Source organism: Octopus bimaculoides, chromosome 11, assembly GCF_001194135.2.
Source record: "Octopus bimaculoides isolate UCB-OBI-ISO-001 chromosome 11, ASM119413v2, whole genome shotgun sequence".
In the NCBI taxonomy this organism is placed as follows: domain Eukaryota; kingdom Metazoa; phylum Mollusca; class Cephalopoda; order Octopoda; family Octopodidae; genus Octopus; species Octopus bimaculoides.
In genome coordinates this window covers 77,249,823-77,258,475 of record NC_068991.1, presented here as the reverse complement: position 1 = coordinate 77,258,475, position 8,653 = coordinate 77,249,823, and the positions used below count along the sequence as shown (strand labels likewise).

The window sequence follows — 8,653 nt, the reverse complement described above, 5'->3', positions numbered from 1 at the left end:
TATATATATACTAGAATACTCCTGACCCGTTGGATCACCAGGAAATTATGAGTTTCCCAGCAACTGAGTTTTGTTCCATGGGTTTCTTTTTTCTTTTCCAGTTTAATTCGCATGCTTTCAACAAATGTGACATCAAAATCACATGTAAATGGTTCCTTTCTCCAGAAAAGGAAAGATTTGGCTGCTATTTCTTGCACACCCTACTATCATGTAACAGGTATTTCGAGTCCTTTATCGCAAATAGCTGTTACGTGGTAGCAGGGTGGGCTAGAAATAGCAGCCAAATCTTTGGAGGTGAGATATGTTGAATGCACTCTAAAAAAATGGAAAAAAATTATTTCACACCGAGGTTACGAATGGGTCTTTTACAAAATATTTACCATATTTTTAAAGACATTTTCACTTTAAAATATTTTTTTAAATATGCCAAAAATAATTTTTGTAATGGTATTCACTTGAAAATAATTTTAAAAAACATTAAAATAATGTCTGATTAAAGAAAGCTAAAATATAAATATTTACTGTACAAACAACTTACATTTTGAAATCACATTCACTTAAAAATATTTCTAAATGATTAAAATATTACATTTAACAAAAATGAAAATAGAAACATTTACTGTAAAAACAAATCGTATATTTTCGTTGTCAAGTCACTGTGTCTAACTGAAAGGTAAGAGTTCCTTCCCTTTCAGGATTAAGTTATTTTCCCACTATGCACCATTTTGGGTATTTATACCCTGAAAACCACTTGTCTGATTTATGCAAAATTTGTTTTTATTCCATTCATATTTACATTTCAGGGGAAACTTAATTCAGAGTATTTTCCCATTATGTGCCAGTTTGGCTGGGCAACATTGCAAACAAGCAAGCAAACAAGATTCAAGCTCACTTTTAATGTATTATAGATATGTGTATACACACACACACATATATACATACACACACACACACACACACACACATACACACATACATATGTGTATATATATATATACATATGTGTATATATATATATATATCTAATATGTGTATATGTGCATATGTGGGTGTCAGAATGCATAAGTCCACTCACACACTGTACTATTGTTTTATCTCTAGACAGTGATGGTATTTTTCAAACCTGTCAAACTTATGTCACAATGCAAAACAGATTATTGGAAAAGGTGGTGGCCATGATGGTAACTATGGAGGAGGAGGAGGAAGAGGAGAAGGTAGTGCTAATGATGAAGAGAAGAAGAAGAATATAAGATAGGCAGTGACTGAGATGAGAGAGAGAGATGACAGTGTGAAGCAGAGATAAGAAGGAGGGAGGGAGATGGTGAATAGAAGTAGGAAGAGAATGGTAAAGAGAGGAGCGGTAGGAGTAGCCGTTGTCATGAAAGGATGATGGTTGTAATGATAATAGTAACATCATTTGTATGTGTGGTGGTGGTGGTAGTGGTGGTGGTGCTGGTGGTGGTGGTGCTGATAGTGGCAGCAGTATTAGTTGCACCAGATTGTATTTTGGGTGGAGGGTACATTTGGTCGGTAGTAGGTGGTGTCTGGAGCGAGAAGCTGTAACGCGCCTTCAATGATGATCATTATCATAACGATGATGGTGATGGTAGCAACGAATATCAGCGATGGTGGTGGTGGTGGTGGTGGTGGCTGGTTGCGTATGGTTCATGCTGGATGCTGAGAAGGGAGTGGTAGTCTTGATGATATATTGCTGGCATTAGGTTACACCTCACAATTACATTGCTTATGACAATGACGATGATGATGTCGATGACGATGATGACGATGATGACGATGATGATAATGACAATATATTATTACCATAACAATACTCATTCATTAGCAGAATGTATTAATTAATCAGTAAAATGAATAATAATGGTTTATTTGGGTGACTGCCTCTATCACCTTACATATCCCACTTACCCATTGACTGTATTCTATCAGAACATTGTAAATCACTTTCTGTGTGAGAGGGGGGGGTGCAGACTAGTGTGCCTTGACCATAAAAAATGGTTCCATTCAACTAAATGTAACAACATATATGAATGAGCAGGATTAAAATGGAATGGGAGACATTTTATCGTCATTTGGAAAAGATGAAAGGTAATTCTGGTAATTTTGATTAAATGTATCTTTGCACAATTAGGATTGATAATACAGAAAGTTGAGTGAAATAAGTGTAGAACAACCAGCTGAAACTTTGATGGATAGCATCTTGTCACCAATATTGTTTTGTGTCTATGGCCAAGAACGTTATCTTTAAATGGCTCTGTGTACCACTCTGAAAGTATAGGCACCTCAGGTGGAAATAATTCCCCCCTTTAGACAATATCCTCAATGTTGGTGTCGTTGTTGTTTAGCCCTGAGTTAGCCCTGATGGAGCAGAACTATGATTAAAGACACTCCAACCGTGGCCATTCGTTTTTTTTTTTTTTCAAGCATATTACACTCTTCACTACATTATTTAATACAGCCTATTTTTAAGACGAGGGGCTATGATTTGAGGGAAACTTAGTTGCTTTTTCTTGCAGGTAAAGCCCCCTTGTTGGTTCAGTGGAAGCAATGCACAATTGGCGGGGCAGTTTGTAATGGAGGTCAGCATCTCCGGTGGATGGGTATGGCTAGGGTAGAAATGTCTTCTACACACTTATTCCGAATGCACCGTTTGACTTTAAACACTGAGACATTACTGCTGCCTGTCGTCTACTTTGCAAAAACCTGAAGAATTTTTATTCTTTGTATTTGATTATTCAATAAGAGCTTGAAACAAGAAGAGCCCATAACTTTCCAAGCCTCCCCAAACTGCACGATGTTAGTGTGATCAATGTTCAATCTGCATTGCTGCCAGTTACTGGCGGTTAGAGGAAAACAATTTGAGTGGAAGACGGATGTTAAAAGATGACAATGACTGATGATAATATCTATGTATGTATATATTTATGTATATATACAAGTGTGCACATGTGTGTATGTGAGAGCAAGAGTTTATGTTTGTAAGTTCATGTTCCCCACCCCCATTTTCTTTCATGTTCATTGGTTATAAACAAAAGTATCACTCTTCATAATGGTGGAAGGTTTTGCCTACAGTCTGCTGCAAAATCCTATCTGGGGTTTCTTGATATGTTTTAGCAGGTTGCAAGATCTTTGTAAACAAAAGGTGTATATTCAGACGATCTCATTTCTATCCAGTTCTATGCCTAGGCTGTTTCATTGTTTATCAGATTGGGTAATTGTTACCTTGCTTGGGAACAAGTGAAGGTTTAGCATCAAGAAGGCTATCTGGCTGTAGAAAAATTGTGTCCCAAATATATTCTGATCTGACACATCCAATTATGGAAAAGTGGATGTTCAAACAATGATTATGATGATGTTTGTCATGTGTGTATGTGTGTATCATAGAAATTATCTAAGCTGTTTATATATGCAGATATACAAACAATACATAAACACACACACATACATAAATGCATTATACAAGTGGTCATCATGTGTGTGTGTGTGTGTGTGTGTGTGTGTGTAAAATGTGTTGGTGTATTACATGCAATGTATTTACACTGTGTAGTGGGTCAGTTCATTTACACAGAATGTAGGCAGTGGAAACTATATATAAATCGCACATCATTAGTTATTGATTCAATGATTTATTTGTTCATTCTATACCCAATTATTTGTTGTGAGTAGTTTTTGTCACCTGCAGTCGACGCAATTGCACCAACCAACTATACACACACACGCACGTACATACATATGTGTTCATATATTTATATACATTTGTGTATGTGCCAATGTACATTCAACCACAATGTGAAATGTGTGTTTAAAGTGTAGAGTAAACAGTTTTGATCATGTTCATCTTCAGAGTCGGAAGTTAGCACTTAAAACTGACACGGAGTTGTTGTTTTTTTTTTTTTGCTGTTTTTGTTTTTTGACTAGTTGTCAGCCTTTGGTGAAATTAAACATACATTACATTAAGCTCTTTAATGGAAATCACAAATAGATACAAAAGACAACAGGCTGTAAACTCAATGAACACATACACTTTGTGATGTGTATGGCCCTTGGCTCTTTGTTTCAGTTACGGTGAAACAGCAGCAGCAAAAGGAAGAGAAAAAGAAAGACAAGCAGAAGGAAGGAATTATAAGGGATCTGTAAATCTGGAATTATTAAGGGAAGCCCATGATGGAGGAGTAAAGGTAAATCCTTAGTCAGCCTAATCTCTGACTCTATTTCAATTCTTGGTTGTTGCCATCAGGAAATAACAACTATAGCTTTCCTTACATCAGAAAGCGCTCTTGAAAACTAAATAATATTCAGTTTAAAAATTATTCACTCTCTAAATATGAGATTCTACATCTTGGGTATTTGATGTAAAACAAGAGGCAAGATTCTGTTGAATCAAATCCATGGGACAAGCAAGGTCACTATGCAATCTCGACAGTTTCTCTCTCTTTCTAGCAAATAGTTTTATGTCTAATTAAGAAATCATTGTGCTTGAAAGAAGCTTGGATTACATATAATCTCATTTTATTTTCTCTATGAATTAGTGATCATATCTATATCTTGTTGAAGCAGAGTTTTCTACGGCTGGATACCCTTCCTGCCGGCAACCCTCACTTGTATCTAATATTTATGTATTACCAAAGCATAAATATTAAAAACTTATGTAGGTCATAAAGTTAACCGTTGTGGGGGCTAAAGTTTCTAGTTCTTCCCTCTACAATTTGTCCAAACTCCACCATTTTAAAAAGGTTTATTTACATAAACTGCACAAGTCCACTAGTTTATAGAAGAGGTCTATAGGAGAGTGAATCAATTCCTAAATATGCATCTTACTTACTGATCAACTCAGGATATGATTGGCTGTGAAAGGTAAATTTAACCTTGGAAAAATCTGATCACAGAATGGTACGCTTGTAAACAACATTAAAAGACCTTGTTACTTTGACCATTTGCCTTAAAATGAAAATACAATACTAGTGAAGGGAATAAGAACTTTTTCTATCTACAAGGCCAAGCTTTCTTGATAGCATTTTAAAGGTAAAATGTGTGAAACCAGCATGAAGCCAAACTAGTTCAGACAAAGTATACAGCAGATCTTGCTTCAATCCATTTATATTCCCATTCTTCTGTCCTAACATATACGAAATTTATGTGTGCCTATACTGTTGCAGTGTGTACTTTTGTAGCCACTCTTCCTACCCTGAAGCAGGTATGACATCAGATAGCAAAAATAGAGACACACAGCTTAACAACTGGTACTTATTTAATCAATCCTGAAAGGATGAAAGGTTAAGTCGACCCTATCAGAATTTGAACTCAGCACGTAGCGGTAGACGAAATACCACTAGGCATTTTGCCTAGCGTGCTAACAATTCTGCCAGCTCACCACCTTATAAACCATTAAGCGAGTATTGAAGTCTTTATAAAGCTTATCAAGTATCTGAAGTTTAACCTTCTACAGTGGTTCATTGAATGTCACAATCAATTAGTTGTCTCTAACTTTACATATTTTCAACAAGGCCTGTGATATTTCTTTTTTTAGAAATGCAAATAAATCCTTCCACTCAGTTTCTTGAATTCCCTATTTCCATTAAACTGGTCTTCTTTAAAATGACATTGTATCATTTTATACTTGTCACTGCAATACAATTGTCCAGTGGATTCGATTACACATGCTGGGTCCACTAAGACTGAATAGATACAGGCTACAGTACATTTCTATTATTGAAAACTGTTATATCATTCAACTCTGCCATTTTAGAATTATTTTGTCATAGAAATTAAGAACATGTATGCGAAATGTTATGACAGCATTAAAATCACTCATTAGAAATGCTGTTTAGGCATTAAATTTAAGCCCTAAAATATAATTATATCAATAGAATCAACCATTAACATCTGGTTAATATATCTGATTACACAAAACTAATCTCGAAAGGATGAACGACAGCATGAAATACAAAGCTTTAGAGATTTAATGCTACAGACCTTTAGTCCAATAAATATTGTACCATTTCCATTAACAATAGTATCTTTTTTGGTTATTTACAAGGTCCTAGATTCTCAACAGAGGAACATGTGATGCTTCCTGAAAGATAAAACCAGAAATGAAGTGGAATGTCTTAACACAAGAATTAAATCTTCTCATCCTAGGCTCTTCTTAGCCATACCCCTCCCCACACATAGATTCTCTTGTCTCACCCCCTCTCATCTCGCCTGCTGAGCCATTAGAGAAGCATCTACATGGTCATTCAACATGCTAAAAATAACAACCAAATCCTTTGCAACTCTACTGCCTTCAAGAAAAATTACACATTTGATAATGTGATCATAGAGACGCAAAAATGGGATGGCTCTAGCTGAGCTGGTCTGAGGATGAACAATAAGAGCTCTACTGCATTTCACCTCACATATTCCACATTAAGGGGTTTTCTTTTGTAGGAAATTTTCCCTCTGGAATTCCTTCTTTGTCCACACTTCTTATCCTAGAGATATCGTCCTTCAGATTCCCTGTGGATAGGCCCCAATACACTTCCAATACCATCTATTTCTTTCGCTCTCTCTCTCTAACTCTCTCCCAGCTTTCTTCTCCTTCCAGGGTTGCCAAATATATCTTCTGTAGTTAGACAACTATCTCTGTCCTTCTATTATACTCTAACCACTTGCCTACCACACAACCACTTTCCCCAGTTCCATTCCTTCTCTCAACTAAGAGGTTTTTCTCTTGCAAGTTACTTGGTCACCCCATTGATGCTGGTGCCATGTAAAAAGCACCCAGTACACTCTGTAAATCGATTGGCATTAGGAAGGGCATCCAGCCATAGAAGCCATGCCAAAAACTGACAATTAGAGCCTGGTGGAGCTCTCCAACTTTCCAGCTCTTGTCAAACTGTCCAACCCATGCCAGCATAGAAAACAAGCATTAAATAAATGAAAATGAAGATGATGATGATGATGATGAATATCAGCCACATTTTTATTACCAGTCTGGGAAACCATGCTCCTGATCCTCTAACTTGCTAAAAGAAAAAAAAAAAAAAAATTAAAAAAGCCCTTACTTCTGTTCTCTGTGATTAATATAAGTTTTCTCAAGTGCAAAACCTTTTCTGCAAAGGAGATAGAATTAGTTGCTTACAATAGAACCAGTCCAACACAGGTGCATACTTTATGTCCCTGATGATGATTAAAGGAATATGACATTGTTCCAGAATAGTGAGACGCTATATGACAAAGCTTGTAATGAAGCTCTCTATTAGCAGCAGGAAATTCTAATTTACTGTCCTCAATTGTGATTAATAAACAGTTAAGTAATAATCAATATATTATAACTAGTTATTAAAATACCATTGCTACATAATTAGCTATTGGAATATCATTAATATATATTAGACTATAATATCTACCATACTATATCAGAGCCAAACATATTCTAATTAAGTCACTTGATTAGTAAAATGCTTCTTGCTAAATGTAATATCAGCTAAAAAATATCAACAAGATCAGATGCTGTTTGATGACATAAAAATGTGTAGAGTGGTGCATGTGCAGTGGCCTGGTGGATGAGGAGGTTATTAGACTTTTTTTTAGAAATAAAGATTCTCAGTTTGAATTATGTCTAGTGTTTCCATCCAGTGTTTTAAATTCTGGTTTTGTCCCCGATAACAGGGGTGGCTGGATCTACCTCAATGCCATAGCAACTGAGGTAGGCAGGTGCAGCCCACCCCAACCTTTGGGCTGGCTGGTGCTAATTCTCCTTTATTATTATGACGTTTTTTTGGAGCCGGATTTTCTAAGTGAAGCATGCCCTTGTTTACCCCCAACCTCTGAACCTGAGACCAAGGCCTCTACTACGGTTTCTAAGAAATGTGATGGAAAACTAGCTCAGGAAGGCAGAGACACTACTCCCTGAAACCCCTTTCGGAGCCCCTATAAATGTAGGAACAATACATTTGATGGCAATTATAGAACAAACTGAAGAAAAAAGAATATTAAAACATTGCAAATATGAGATCAGCAATTTGCAAAATTACATTGTTAGTACCAGGACTGTTAAATATTCAAGAGCAGATGGGATAACTCAGTTCACATGCAACATCCTCACATAGTTTGACATTCACTCAACACTGTACATTGTTAATAAACTAAGCTCTACAGTATGGCTTAAAAAATATTGGTTATGTATATATGTATGTAAATACATAAATATAGATAAGTGTGTATGTGTGTAAGTTGTCTAAGAGTCCATAAGTCAGGAAAAAATGCACTCATATATCTGTCAGTAAAGTAGGTATATTAATCGAAGTGTATTAATCGATTGGTAAGATTGGCTGTAATGGATATATAATACTGTATACTTCAATTCATATATTCTTTTATTCTTTCACTTGTTTCAGTCATTTGACTGCGTCCATGCTGGAGCACTGCTTTGGAGGGTTTTAGTCGAATAAAGCGACGCCAGGACTTATTTTTTAAGCCTAGTACCTATTCTGTCAGTCTCTTTGGCCAAACCACTGAGGTATGTGGATGTAAATACGCCAACAACGGCTGCCAAGTGGTGAAGCGGGGACAAACATAGATGCAAAGATGCTCACACAGATACATACATATATACATACATACATACATACATATATATATATATATATATATA

At 36.0% G+C, this 8,653-nt stretch overlaps 1 long non-coding RNA gene across 2 annotated transcripts in view; it reads right to left on the bottom strand.

Moving 5' to 3' along the window:
* Positions 1-8,653, bottom strand: part of LOC106867980 (uncharacterized) — a 637,828-nt gene that overhangs the window by 354,100 nt on the left and 275,075 nt on the right. For both annotated transcript variants that reach the window (XR_008265237.1, XR_008265236.1), the window contains exon 5: positions 5,992-6,091. This is a non-coding gene — a long non-coding RNA (uncharacterized LOC106867980). The remainder of the gene's footprint in view (positions 1-5,991; positions 6,092-8,653) is intronic.